This window comes from Corvus hawaiiensis, chromosome 5, assembly GCF_020740725.1.
Source record: "Corvus hawaiiensis isolate bCorHaw1 chromosome 5, bCorHaw1.pri.cur, whole genome shotgun sequence".
NCBI lineage: Eukaryota > Metazoa > Chordata > Aves > Passeriformes > Corvidae > Corvus > Corvus hawaiiensis.
This window is the reverse complement of record NC_063217.1, coordinates 21,816,961-21,832,531: the sequence shown is the minus strand read 5'-3', so window position 1 is coordinate 21,832,531 and position 15,571 is coordinate 21,816,961.

The window sequence follows — 15,571 nt, the reverse complement described above, 5'->3', positions numbered from 1 at the left end:
TAAAACTTAGAAGGATATTTTGCTTACAAACAATGATTTCCTGGGGCATTTTGGCAGCCGAGGGGATATTTATAAATTTTGAAAGAAATTAATAAAATTAAATTACTTGCTTAAGTAAATGAAATGTAGTATTTAGATTTTCAAATGTTGATTTTCCTGTGAAAAGTGACATATTTCCACCCCTTTACCCACCCCAAAAGAATTAAGCATTGTCTCACTAATAGTAATGAGCTTGTAGTAGCTGAGGACGTAAGGAGGCAACAAGTAAGAGTTTCCAGGAAAATATTTCCAAGAGAGTGGTTAGGTACAGGAACAGGCTCCCAGGTCACAGCACCAGCCTGGCAGAGTTTAAGAAGTGTTTGGACAATTCTCTCAGGCACATGGTGTAACACTTGGGGATGGTCCTGTGCAGGGCCAGGAGCTGGACTTAATTATTCCTGTGGGCTTCTTCCAACTCAGCTTATTTGGTGATTCTGTGATCTCGTGAATGCAACAGCCTTTGTATTGGGTCTGCATGGGCAGTTTTTTTCAGCCGTGGGGCTACGGGGGTGGCTGCTTTGAAAAGCTTCCCCCATGTCTGGCAGAGCCAGTGTCAGCCAGCTCCAAGACAGCTGTGCTGCTGGCCAAGGCTGAGCCAAATAGAAATGGTGGTAATGTTATGTGATAACATATTTAAGAAGGAAAAAAAGAAAGTTTTTGTGCAAATGTAATTGTGGCCAGAGAAGAACCAGCTGAGCATATGTGAAAGGAACAACTCTGCAGAAACCAATGTCAGTGGAGGAGGAGGAAGTGTTCCAGGTGTTACAGCTGAGATTCCCCTGCTGGCCATGGTGCAGACCATGGTGAAGCAACTGTGACCCTGCAGCCCATGGAGGACCACGGGGTGCAGAGGTCCAGCCCACAGATTAGACCCATGCCAGAGCAGATGAGGAGAGGAGACCTGAGAGGAGGCTGTGACTCCATGGGAAGCCTGTACTAGAGCAGGCTTCTGGCAGGGACCTGCAGACCCATGGAGAGAAGAACCCATGCTGGAGCAGGTGTGCTGGTAGGACTTGTGACCCTGTGGGGAACCCACACTGGAACAGCCTGGTTTTGGAGGACTGTACCCATGGAAAAGTGTTCCACACTACAGCAGTTTGTGGAGAACTCTTGCTCATGGGATGGACTCACATTGGAGAAGTTCATGGAGAAAAATCTCCCATGGGAGGAACCCCATGTTGGAGCAGGGGAAAGACTGCTCTCTTGGAGCAGTGACAGAAACAACCTGTGGTTAATTGACCATAACCCCCACTCCCTGTCTTCCTATGCCACTGGGGAGCAAGGAGGTGGAGCTGTGGAGGAGGGAGGGGTGATGGGAAGGTGTTTTTAAGGTCTTGTTTTACTTCTCGTTATCCTGCTCTGATTTTGTTAGTAATAAATTCAATTAATATCTCATAATTTGAGCCTGTTTTGCCCATGATGGTGTTTGGTGAGTGGTGTCTTATGGTCCTTATCTCAACCCATGAAGCATTTGTTGTATTTTCTCTCCCCTGTCCAGCTGTGGAGGGGACTGAGAGAGAGGCTTTGGTGGGTGCCTAGCATCCAGCCAGGGTCAACCCAGTACAGCATCTGTGATGTGCCATGGAACAGTTCACCAAGAAGTATAATTTTGAGCTGTTTTGGGTTTTGTTGGTTTTTGTTGGGGTTTTTTTTTTTTGTGGGTTTTTTTTGGTGGTTTTTTTTTGGTGTTTTTTTTTTTTTTTTTTCCCCCTATTATATTTATTTCCCCTGTGATATTTATGGCTCAAAGAATGAAGCTTACCACTGCTTACAAAACCATAGCTACTCTGGGTATGCCTATTTATTCCAAGTCAGTGTTAGACCAGGTAATTTCCACAGCACTTAATTTCTTTCAGCTTGTTTGTCACTATCCTCAAATTAGATTGATTCTTCCTTTAGAAAGCAAAGATTTTTAACATTGTGGATCTCATCCCCTGAGTTAAATCTCAAATGTTTTTTACAGAAGCAAAATGCTTTGATAGGCTTCTTCCCCACAGAGAATCAGTGTGCTCCAAGAGTAGCACTCCAGACAAGTAATTTACTTATATAAACCTTATAAATAAAGCAGAAATAGAAGAAAATAGCTAAAAGAAAACCCCTACAACATGTCTTCCTTTACAGCACCCTGGTTTTATTTTATTTCTTGCAGAAGGTCTACAAGCTGTTGCAGTTGGCTATCTGTGGAAGGTCCTCAAGCTGTTTATTAAAAATTTGGATAAGTAAAATTACAAGTTTTTTCCTCCCCTTCTCAGTAGTAGAGGTACAAGTTAAGATGCTTCCACAGAGTTACTTAACCACCCCTGCATATTTTTTAAATAATTTTTGGTGGGTAAAAAGTCGTGTTTTGGATTCACCTATCTATCCATTAAATCATATTAATGCATAAATGTGGTTTCAGGAAAAGTAACATGCAAGTTTTTATTAAGAATAAACAAAATGCCCTTAAATATGTAGTTAGTTCTAATAACAGAATAATTTCATACTGCTGCTATTTGGTTGGTGTCAAATATACATCCTGATCCCATATAGTAGAAGAGGAGGCATTTTTCTTTATTTCCAATTTAAGTTCATGAGAGAAAAGACCAAAGTTTGAAAAAAAAAGTATAAATCATTAAAATTATTTGGATAACAAGAGACTGGAACAAAATAAATGATCAAAGCTTAAATTCCATATGCAGACTAGGTTGGTAATGGTAAGTATAGATATACTAAAAGACGCACTTGAGATAATCCTCGACAGATTCATTGAAATCTGTTCTGTTTAATGATTTGAAAAAAACATATAAACCAGATTAATAGCAGGTTGACAGACTTAAATTTAAGACAGTGATTGATATGGAATCACTTTTAAATAGGATGCTTCAGGCAGAGTTCTGAGTGAATCAATAGTTAAGGAGTTGCTAGGAAAAAGTTTTTAATGTAATCCTACTTTATAGTATTTTGAAAGTCAGACCCCTAAACACCCACAAAAACTGACTTATCAGCTGTAAAAAAAGGTGTAAGAGGGACAAAAAAAAATTATTATCATAAATTAATGTAATAGATAATTGATAAGAAATCAATTAATGGAGTAAAATAACCCCACATTGGATATAAACAGGGTCTTTAAATACATTTTGCTTCTTATAAAACCCTGTAATGTCAACCATTGTATGGAGGGAGGATCCAAGCTAATTTTCACATAAAATGTGTCACAGATTTTAAGTACTGAACAATGAAAATAAAGTGAAATGAAATATTAATATAGTAAAACCTTAATTGCTCCTTATGTTCAAAGAAAACATGAGCAGTTTTCTAGAGCTACACTGTCACAAAATATACTTTATTGAGCTTGGTACCAGGTGGAGAAATGCAATATCTTGTGATATGAGCTCTTCATATTGTGTGACCCAGTGTGATATTATAGCTGTAAATTTTTTATGAAAATAATGGCTTGGCTATAGAAGGATAGAGAGTGATGCATGATATTTAAAAAATGACAACAAACAAAAAACAAGAAGCAAAACAAAAATGAAACCCCACAACAAAAAACAAACCAACCCCGTAAAGAAGGGTAGTACATACTGACAATTAAGAATGTTCACTATGCATGTAGTGACATTACTTTTCAGTTGTTGGTTTCCTTGACTGTTAGCTATTCAGATTTGTCCAAGGAAGATAAGTACCATTAATTAATTTACTTTCCTCTGAGTGAAAATAATGAGAATACATATCTCCATAAAGATACCAAATAATTAAATATAAAATATTGCTCTTTAAAGTTAAATAGTAAAATCCTTTAATTTTCAAGAAAAAGAGCAAATTCATGAACACAATTTGCACATGACCTTTAAACCTTAGAAATGTTCAAATAATCCTTTTGGACAAAGAATCTGATACATAAAGTAATCTTTCTCAAACATCTGGTTCAAAATCAATGTTTATCAATGTGCTAATAAAGGATTGATGTTGCTAACAGATTTAGTATTGTAAGTAATACTGTAGAATTGGGTTTTTAATTTGCAAGAGTTTCTTTGTCATAGAAAAGATGTAAAGCATTTCTAATTTTTTAAATTGCTGAAGATTTGCTGCTGATGTTAGGAAAGTGCTAATTTTTAATTAAAAGAAAAATACAAAGGTTTTTCTTTTTAATCTTTAATGGTTTAGCAAGTTTGTATATCAATGTCATTGGCTGTAAAACTTTAGCCATATTTTGGGCCATATGCACTGTATTACTATTAGTTCCCATCTAACTTTCAAGTTAGATCCTGTTGACTGAAATCTTGCCTATACCACTCCAGTCACACACATTTACGAAGTCTGTGGAAAGAGATCATAAGGACAGAGTTACACCTCCAGAATCAGGTATTTTTCAGACTGATACAAAATAAAGATTTGTATAAAACTTTTTGATAGAAATATGGAAAACAATCAATTTAAAGTACCTATTAGTTTCAGCTATCTAAATGTTACAGATATTTTTCATGTAGAGTAGAATTATAGCTGATTTGCAGTTTGGCTGTCTTCTTCTCCTCAATATATCAGCATTAACAACATTTACTTGTTTAGGAACCAGGCTAAAGTGTTCATCAGACTATAGAAATGAGCTTTGTTGGTTTTCTCATAGCTTTTTTTTTTGGTTGGTTCGTTGGTTGGTTTGGGGGTTTTGGTTTTAGGGTTTTTTTTTTTCATTTTTATGGATTGGGATGCCCAAAGATCATTCTGAGCAGACTGAATTAATTTGCCAAGTGATTCAGAGATGCTCACAGCTACATTAACTGTATTGAATTACCATGTTTGGAGTGGTTTTTCATTCTCCTGATCAACCTGATTGACAGTCTAATTCAAAATTTCCCAGGAACATATCTCAAAAGTCAAGTAATTTCTACTTCAAAAAGTACACAGTATAATGGTTACCATGTTGTCTAAAGTTAAGAATACCTCACAGTCACAGAGATTTTAGACTGGTTTCAGCAAGGGACTTGCATTATCAAGTCAATATCTATCACTTTTGTACTAATTTGTTTTCAGTCTCCCTTTCCCCTTCTCCCAAGTTCCATTTGCCTTTTATTTCTACATATTTCCCTAGACAACTTTCTGTTGCTGAATACAGCAATATATATGCAACCAAGGGACTAAAATGTAGATCAATCTCTTAGAAAAGTGAATGCTTCATATTATCAACTAAGTCAGAAGGAGAAAAACAGTACAGAACACAAGCACTTGAGGCTTATGTTAGAAGGCATCAATCCAGTCAGCCTTCAGCAAAATGCAGTAGGTAGTAGTAGGATTAACTTTGCTTGACAGGGAGTTGGCTGATGTATTCTGAGGCTGCTCTTGGTCATCTTTGAATGATCATTCAAGTGTGAGATGTGCCTGAGAACTGCGTATATTAGGTTTGTGTCCAAGGTGTTTCTAGTGGAGGGTTGGAGAGCTACAGAGGTGGCTTCTGTGTGAAGGTGTCAGAAGCTTCCTCTGAGTCCAAAAGAGCCAAGACAGCAAGTGTAGAGTGTGAAGAGGAAGGAGCAGCAGAGACAAAGATGAACTGACCACAGTCCCCATTCCTCATCCCCCTGTCCCACTTAGGGATAAGAGGTAGAGAAGCCAGGAGTGTAAGTGAACCTAGGAGGTCAAGCTATTTTAGGATTTGTCTTTCTTTCTCATTATCCTAGTCTGTCTTTCAAACGGCAATAAATTAAATTAATATCCCCCAAGTTGAACTTGTTTCGCCCATTACAGCAATTGGTGAGTGATCTCTCCCCTGTCTTTATTTTGATCCAGGAGCCTTTCATTATACTTTCTCTTCCCTGTCCAGCCGAGAAGGGGGAGTGTTAGACTGGCTTAGTAGAAACCTGGTGACCAGTCAAAGTTAACCACAACCTGGAGGAATGCAAAAGCCACTCCTATCTTCAAGAAAGTCAAGAAGAATGACCCATGGGAAATACGGATCAATCAGCCTCACCTTAGTCCCTGTGAAGGTGACGTAGTAGCTAATCCTGGAAAATAATTCCATGCACGTGAAGGAGAAAAAGATGATAGTAGCATGGATCCAAAAAGAGCAAGTTGTGCTTGACCAATGTTTTGGGGTGACTTTGTGATGCGTATCCCCTATCTCTGCCCCATGCCCAGGAATTAATTTTGTGCCTTTAAAGCTATGCCTTTAAACTGAGCCTGAGAGGGGGGGAGGAAAAAAAACTGAGCAAAACAAACAATGAAAAAATTGGCTTGGTAGATGAGGGAGAGCAAAGGATATTGTTTACCTTGATTTCAGTAAAGCTTCCAGCACTGCATTTCATAATATTTTCATAAAGAAACTGAAAAAGGATGGGCTGGGTGAGCAAACAAGTGAGGTGTATTGAAAAGTGTCTGAATGGCCACATCCAGGGGGTGGGGATCAGTGATATGAAGTCTAGTTGGAGGCCAGTAACTATCATCATACCTCAGAGCTAAACAGTGGGTCCAATCCCATTCAATGCCTTCGTTAATGGTCTGGATAATGGGGCAGAGCGTAACCTGATCAAGTTTCCTAAAGACAAAAAACTGGGATAAGTGGCTGATACACTAGAGGGTCGTGCTACCATCCAGAGGCAGGTTGGAGAAATGGGCTGACAGGAACCTCATGAAGTTGTTGTGCATGGGAAGTTAAGTCCGGCTCTTGTGGAGGAAAAGCACTATGCGCCAAATATGCCAGGGATGGATAGGCTGGAAAGCAGCTTTTTAGGAAAGGATAGGGGGATTCTAGTGAACACAAAGTTAAACACAGGCTAGCAGTGTGCCCTTGCTGCAAAGGTGTCAAATGGTATTCAGGGCTGCATTAAGAAGAGTGTTGCCAGCAGGTCAAGCGAGATGATCCTTCCCCTCTACTCCGCACTAGTAAGCACCTGGAGTTCTGTGCTCAGTTCTGAGCTCCCCAAAACAAGAAACACATGGCCATAGTGGAGTCCACCAAAAGGCCACTAAGATGATGAAGGGCCTGAGGCATCTGTTAAGTGAATAGAGGCTGTGAGAGCTGGGACCATTTAGCTTGGAGAAGACAAGGCTCAGAGTAGATCTCATCAATGGATTCAAGTCCCTGACGAGAGGAAGAAGATGGATCTGGGCTCTTTTCGGTGCTGCCCAGTGACAAGGCAAGAAGCAATGGGTTCAAACTGAAACACAGGAGGTGCCATCTGAACATCAGGAGAGACTTTTACCACGAGAGCTACTGAGCACTGGGACATGTTTCCAGAGAGGTTGTGGAGTCTTCCATGGCCACTATAAAATTGAAGGGACTGAATTATATTCAGTCGAGTTACTAATTTCTACTACTTTGGATTAGCCCACATATTTGAAGGAAAGTATTTAAGCACAAAATACAGATGTGCCCACAACCTTTAACAGTAATGATAGATGGCTTTTCTAGACTTTTGCATAAAACATACTGGACAGTTTCTTTACCTGAAAATTGGTAATTTACTTTCATTGTTTTAAGCTTATTATTTACTTTCTGTTCTACCTTTCTAGAAAGTACTTTCAGTTCTTATCTTGCTGATTTATTAAAGGTTTTCTTTAGAGGCTTGCAGCAAACCTTTACAGAACATTCAATTTAAGCTCACTTGAACCCTGTCATACTTCCATGGCTTTCGATATTTCATCATTGTCAATGAATATGTGATGTATTTCAGAAAAATTGCTTTGGTACATTAGAAATTTTAAAAGCTTTTTTAAAAAAATATTTTCTTTAGATACCTGGAAATGAAAGATTGAGCTCAATAAAACAGCCAAAACAGATAGAAAGTTACTTTTCTATGATTTTAAAATTTTAAAAAAGCAACAAACCTCACAAACTATTACAAAATAAAAAGAAAATAGAACAAAACCAATCAAGACATTTTTAAATCAATCTAATTTAATAGGTAAAATAGTAACTGAATAGCACATCTTGTGGTCATTCACCGTATTTATTCTCAGTGTCAGGCAAGAGTTAACAATGAGCTATTCAGATTACTGGATAGGGTGTTTTGGTGGATTGGGAAGCTCTGGCTTTCCTCTCATTCTAACCTTTCACTCTCCTAGGCTTATATTTACAAAGTGGGTAAATTAATTCTACAGTTATTGGACATTGCTAAAGGTAATACATTGTAATAGCTTTTCAAACAGCTTTCTAAAATAATTATTACCTCTGTCTTGTTTTCTTTTCTAAATTGTCCTGGTAATTCCTTCTTATGAAGTCTCGTTCCTGTTTTAATTTTAATTTTTAATTTGGAGTCTTTCATCTAATGGCAAAAAGAAGAACAACTTTTATTCCTCTGTAAAAAGATTTTGACCTTTATTATTCTGTCTTGTCGTCTAAGGATAAAGACTACTTCTTCTGTAACAGCTGAACTCTTCAAGGTGCTGTTATGGACAATTTTGTCAATGATTCACAAATTAAAGACTCTGCTAGAAGTCTTTGACATGATAAGATATAACAGGTACAACAGACATATTATGGGCAATCATGTCATCTAACAGTGGTGCTCCACTGGGATTCCACTGGGTAAAAAACTAGGAGTGAATCAAATGAAATCATATATTTTATTAAGAGCAAATGAAATAAAAAGAACTCATTTCTAGCTTCACAGGGAGGATATGTTTGTCCTACATATCCTACAACTAAATAAAAAATATCTGCAATTTCATCATATAACTTTGTAATTTCTGCTCAACATGTGAGTAGGTTTTGGGATTGGCTATGCACAATCTCTCTGTAAAAAGTAATTGCAGCTAGCAATGAATACTCTGGAAAATCTGTGTCCCAAATCTTTATTTATAAACCTGGGCTTCTGTCCTTCATTTATATGTTTTTATAGATAATCAGTTCACCCCAAACTGAATTCTTTCCTCAGTGAAAAAGAGAACAAACAGACAAAACGAAACCAGCACTTCCTTCTCTTACGTAACTGAAATGCACAGCTCTTTTACGCAGGCATGAGCAGCTTTTATCGAAGGATATAAGCATTGGCTTTTTAGAATGACTTAGACCATAAAACTGTTCTCTGCAACCTAGCCTAGGAAAAACAAGTCAAGGTGTAAGCAGAACCTTTCTGCTTGTTTCATCATTCACTTTGTCATCAGCACATTCTAATAAAATGCTTACATGTGCAGCTGGTCTTTGAAGTGTCAAATATGTGATCAATCTTTTAAGATATTTTTAATTGACACACACACAAATGACTCCTTCTACACATGTATGCAGCAGCTTGTGTTAATATACACACATTCATCCTAACACAGTCAATAATGCTTGACTTGGATATGTGGGAATTTTGACAGCAATGTGTTTTCTTAATTTGTAGCAAGGAAGAAAAAAAAGCTGAGGAGGAAGGGAAAAGAGGTACTGGAATAAACAGAGGTTTTCAACATATGTTAGTCACATTAAATAGTTGATTTTGAAAGGTTCCAGCAGGAATCAAGAATTTTATCACCTGGTGACAATATTTGTAAGCACATGTGAAGAGTGAGGATATTGAGGGATGGCTTCTAGAAAAGCAAAGGATTGTGAATTCTGTAATTTTCCCAAACTTTTTTGCTGTTTCATGGATCCAGGCTCTTTTCAGTGGTGCCCAGAAACACAACTTCTTTTTATTCTGCAGAAAGAATTGTCTGCTCCCAGAAAAGAAAAATTCGGTGTTTTTCTCATAATGCTGAACTATGATTTTTAAAAAAAATTCTATGGGAAAGTTGAAAATAGAAAGTCTTTTCTTTAGAAGAATCCACTAAGTGAATAATTTAGTCTGTTGTATTACCAAATTGGAATTGTTAGATCTTTCAGGATATTAATATTAAATGTATATTAAAGTTTCTGTAAGATGTTTTCAAATTGCACTGATTTTTAGGTAAATACCATAAGTACCTTTTTTGAAAACTGCGACAATTTTTTGTTTTATCAAGTTTATGAGACACCTGACAGTCCCTTTACTTTCTTTACTATCTGTCCTCTTTATTGAGATTGTATTGAGTTTTCATCGCCTGTTTTGGTAGTGGGGGCTATAGCCGTGGAGGAGAAGCTGAAAGAAACTTTCCCCATGTCCAGCAGAGCCAATGCCAGCCAGCTCCAGGATGGGCATGCTGCTAGCTAAGGCTGGGCCAATCAGGAATGGTGGTAATGACTATGTGATAGCATATTTAAAAAGGAGGAAAGAAGTTATTGTGCAGATGTAATTGCTGCCAGAGAAGAGTGGGATGAGAATACGTGAAAGGAACAGCTCTGCAGACACCCAGGTCAGTGGAGAAGGAGGGGCAGGAGCTGCGCCAGGCACTGGAGCTGAGATTCCCCTGCAGTCTATGTTGAAGACCATGGTGAAGCAGCTGTGCCCCTGCAGCCCATGGAAGACCACAGGGATGCAAAAATCTACCTGCAGCCCATGGAGAAGAGCTGTGCTGGTGCAGGTGGATGCCTGAGAGGAGGCTGTGACTCCATGGGAGACTTGTCCTGGAGCAGGCTCCTGGCAGGGACTGCAGACCCATGGAGAGAGGAGCCCATGCTGGAGCAGGTTTGCTGGTAGGACAGGTGACCCTGTGGGGAGCTCATACTAGAACAGCCTGTCCTTGAAGGACTGCATCCCGTGGAAAAGTGACCGATATTGCAGCAGTTTGTGGAGAACTGTTGCCCATGGGATGGACTATTCAAAAAAATAATTTCTGAAATGAATCAGCCTTATTTTTAATCTTCTTGAATTCTTAAGAATTTACTTAGATGAAAACAGATGGATTTCCAGTGGTCTACAACTTCAGTGTACAATATATTTAATCCTGAATGTTAGGGTGTATGTGTATTTTTGCATAGGTATATTTACCTATTTAAAAAAATCTGTATTATAACTTTCCATAGCTGTGAAGAACTCATGAAATAGATGAATTGACTTCTGAAATAAATGAGGCATCAATATAAAGCCTTTTTCTATGGTCCTGTATGCTCTAGTATGTTAAGAAGCAAAGCAAAAAACAAAGCTGTTGTGTATTTCTCAGTACTCCAATGCAATAGCAATGAGTCCTTCTGCTTTATCCATTTTTTGTGTAATGTGCATCCTAACATCACAAAGCAAGAAGGTTCTTTGGGATTAAACCTTTCAAATAATACACATAGATGTTCAAATTGCCTCCTACGATAACATCAGGTTGCATATGCTACAAAATACTAATTACAGCCCAGAGGAATAATTCTTTAAAAATTGACCTCATAAATTTTTCTTAAGGGTTCGAAACTAACAATCCTTTGTAGTTTATGATTAACTGTATGCATAAATGAATAGTAATAAAATGGTTACATATTTTCTGGGGCCTACTAACATTGCCACATGAAGAATAATGCATTATTCATCACTTCTATTCTGACAACACAGGGACACTTAGGATAAAAATTTTTACTGTAGTACCTATATTTTAAAGGAATAACATCTATTGCTTAGAATTCTTCTACATTGCACATAGAAAATTCTTGAAATTCCTTTTGGAATAAATACATATTAGAAGAAAGAAGATGATATGACCATTATATTCAAATTTTAAATACTTTTCTGTTTTAAATTCTTGCTTTTGAGAGAAATGCAGATTCACAGCAATACCTTTGTTTATAGCATTTATAATTTAAAAAACCACCAAAAATGCAGTAAAACCTTTCTGGTGTCAAACATTTTTTGTACTAAAAGACTGAAAAAGCCATTTCTGGAGTCAAGGAAAAATTGTGCTAAGGAAATTGTCCACTTTCTGTAAAACTTGCAAGAAGCAATGATGTTACACAGTGTCAGAGACTGAATCAAACATTGATATAAAGCTTTGCTCATTATAAAGAAGCTACAGCCGAAGAAGCCTCCCTGAAGAGTGGGACTTTGAACTGGAAGTCAAACTGTTGATTAGATAAAGGGAAATGCATTGTTCAGTCATCTCAGGCTGAGGGAAAGGTATGCATCCAAAAAAGGCCAAAGCCACCAGCTGCAACTATTCCCAGTTGATTGGGGTGGGGGAAGAGCACAGCTCACAGAAGCCAGGTTTACACAGACTCCGCCCAGCCAAGGGGGGAGGAGGAGGTTTTGGGTGCATGGTGCAGGCTCTGGTGAGAGGCAATAAACACCCATCCTCCGATTGCACAAACTGGCCCAGCTGTGGAACCCCCAACCCCACAGGCCACATCCACGGGACTTTCACGTGAGAATTAACTTTATACTGCACGTGGGGCAACAGACCCAGAGTCTGCCGTGAGACTGACCCCCACCCCAGGGGGCCATGGCCGGACATGCCCACCCAGCCTGGGTATGTACACCCATGGGACTCTGTGCCTTCTGGGGGACCTTCACAACCGAGAGACCAGCTGGAGAGGATCAACGAACATCGTTGGGATCCACGGAGTGGTGATAGTTTCCTTATTCTGTCCCTGTCACTCTTTCTGTCCCCCCACCTATTTTCTGCTTCTTTCTTTCTCTCTCTCTCTCTCTCTCTCATATTTGCCACCAAATAAAACCCTTACTATTGTCACTGGCATATGGTCTCTTTTGCACCTTAATTCGGGCAGAGGCATTTCTAAGAACCTTAAAACTGGATCATAACACACAGAAAACAGAAAATTGATTTAACTAAATTCACAAAGAGCAAAGCAGAATCCTGATGAAATCTGTGCTTGAATCATAGCTAGATGCTTTTGAAAAGAGGTAGTTTTTTCTATAGTACTCTATGAATCAACAAGAGTTCTTGTCAGCAATAAGAAAAGTTAACTTTTATTATACTTAACTAATAAAATTGCATTTTATCATTTTGACCAGATATTAATAATTATTATTTTATTAATTTTAATTTTAAGTATTTATTAAATAGGGGATATTAAATAGGGGATATTTAAAGGAGATAAATGAACTTTAAGATGGGCAGACAAAGTTGCAAAGTAATATTTTCTATTTTCTCCATTGGTAATATAATAATATGACTATTCTAACAGTAAAAATAGTGACAGAAAAATCTATTTAAAATATTAAAATAATTTTTAATTTCATTCTAGAACAGCATTCTGACACCATAGAGATCCAGACCCTGCCCAGCTGGATTCTATATGCTTTGTAAGAATAAGCAAAAATTCCTCAGTGTGTGTTTGTGAAAATAAAATCAGTAATATTAGAAGAGTGACTACTTTATTGCATTTGTTAAATTTGAATATGTCAAATTCAGTTGTGAAATTGTGGTTGTTGAAGTGCTGCATCTCTTTACTTAGAGATATCATTTCTACACACTAATAAATATGAGCCATTTAAATTTTTGTTTTATGTATGCCAAATTTCATGGGAAAAAAAAAATCACTTTATTTTTCCAGTTCTGTTTTGATTACTTTTTGTCTGCCCTCCAAGTACCTGAAATTCACAACCATGCAGTAAGACCAAGTTTGGTGCCACAATTTTAGAACAAGAGATATCACAGTAAATTAAGAAATGCAAAGATAAGTTATAACAACATGTGGATATAAAAGAAAATAATCTAAATATAGATTCTGTAGTTGCAAAGATCCTGAGGAAAAAGGAGATCTTTTAAGTCTAAACATCCCAAACTTAAACAACCCATATCACAACGCAATTGTTATATCAAAGCTGTGGCACTTCATCCAGGTATTGAGACTCATTTTCCCTAACATTCAGTTTCTTATAATTTGAAGTAGGGGTAATATTCTTTTTACCTTTAACCATTCGATAATTATTTTCTCTTTCCTTCCACTAGCTTGAAGCTACTCTCAGTCATGTATTTCAAAAGATATTTGTGTTTTACCCTTCTGATGATGAGGATTCCACATTGTCCACTGATAACTGTTCGGCTGTGAAATTCATTGAATCATAGAATTGTTTGGGTTGGAAATGACTTTGAAGATTCTCTAGTTTCTACCCCACTGCCATGGGCAGGGACACCTTCCACTAGACCAGCTTGCTCAGAGCCCCATCCAACCTGGCCTTGAATGGCTCCAGGGATGAGGCATCCACAACTTCTCTGGGCAACCTGTTTGACAGTCTCACCACCTTCACAGTAAGCAATTTCCTCCTAGTAGCTAATCTAAACCTATCGTCTTTCAGTTCAAACCCATTACTCTGTGTCCTACCACTGCGTGCCCTTCATGAGGCCAAATTTAGGTACTGGAAGGTGGCTTATGATAAAAGTAATATTCATTAGAATGCAGTTAAGGAAAAAGGTAAAAAGGATGTGAATGGTTAAGACTGATAACTTCAACAATATAATCTGTGTAGTAAGCTAATTTACTGAGAGTACTTAGGTATACAACAGTGAGGGAGAAGGAGAGATAGGGAGAAAGACATTATTAAGAATGTTTATGTTAAGTTCCTGCTTTGTTCAACTGATTAAAATGGGCTTGTTTGGAAACTTTTCTCCTAACTCAGGCGTATAACCTAGACATCTGGAAATATGTGGTATAAATATTCATGAACATATTCATCATGTAAATATGTCATCCTGCATATTTGTATTTTTGGAATAAATTATTTATAAACATTAAAGAAAACAAAATGGGTAATGTATTACACTAATGGAAGTCTCAAAAAACACTCTGAATTTTGTAACTTAGAGATACTACACACCCACTCATGAAAATGGTAACAGATCAGTGACTTGATATAACATCAAGGGGTAAAAATACAGCAAAAAAACCCCCAACTGTCTCTTCAGGAAGGAATGGAAAACAGAGTAAAGAAATATGCTAAAAAAACCTTACTAAATATATATAAAGACATGTACTAAAGAAATATAGTAAAAAATATACTAAACAAATATACTAAAGTGTAGAATGGTGGTAGAGAATGAACCTTCTTCTTTCTTCCTTGTTTTTGGACTTAAATAGAAAAAAAATTACTGTTCCTTTTAGTGCTTGCTGGCACAGGAAAGAGCTTTATTTTGGCATTTATTTTAGTGGAAGGGGGAATATCACTCTGTGTGTTCAACTGGTCTATTTCACTAAAATTGTGTCGTTCAACCAGTTTTGACTAACATTATCAATTTCTATGCATGTATGAAATTTTTCCTATGATAAAATTTGAGAGAACTATCCTTTTTCTTGCACTTGTCCTTCCTGTACTCCTCACATATTTTCAGTGAAACTTTTGTTACTACTTCTTTCTTATTTCATAAATTGTTTTTAATATATGCAAAAAAACTTTTTACAGTGAAAGAAGTACTTGGTGTTTCAGATTAAAACATCAAAGAAGATATGCTGATAAACATATTTCTTTCCTCCAGGAAATTAGCTTTTCTACTTGACCTAGCAACAGGACACCAAATTAATTGTTTTCCATAAGGGCTATTAATCACAATTGTGACAATTTCCCATAATATGCTACCACAGTAATTGAATATTGCCATTCACTTTGAATGCAATTTTAGTCACAGAGCAAAGTTAAATGCTGCAGACAGAAAAGTGTGTAAGTTTCTGAAGATGATCCATGCACTAATTGCTAGGCTATGATGGCATTTTCATTTATTATAGGCTGCTCAACCATTAATTGTGTGTGGTGATACAGATCACTGGTTTTTCTCATTGAACAAGTTACAAAGG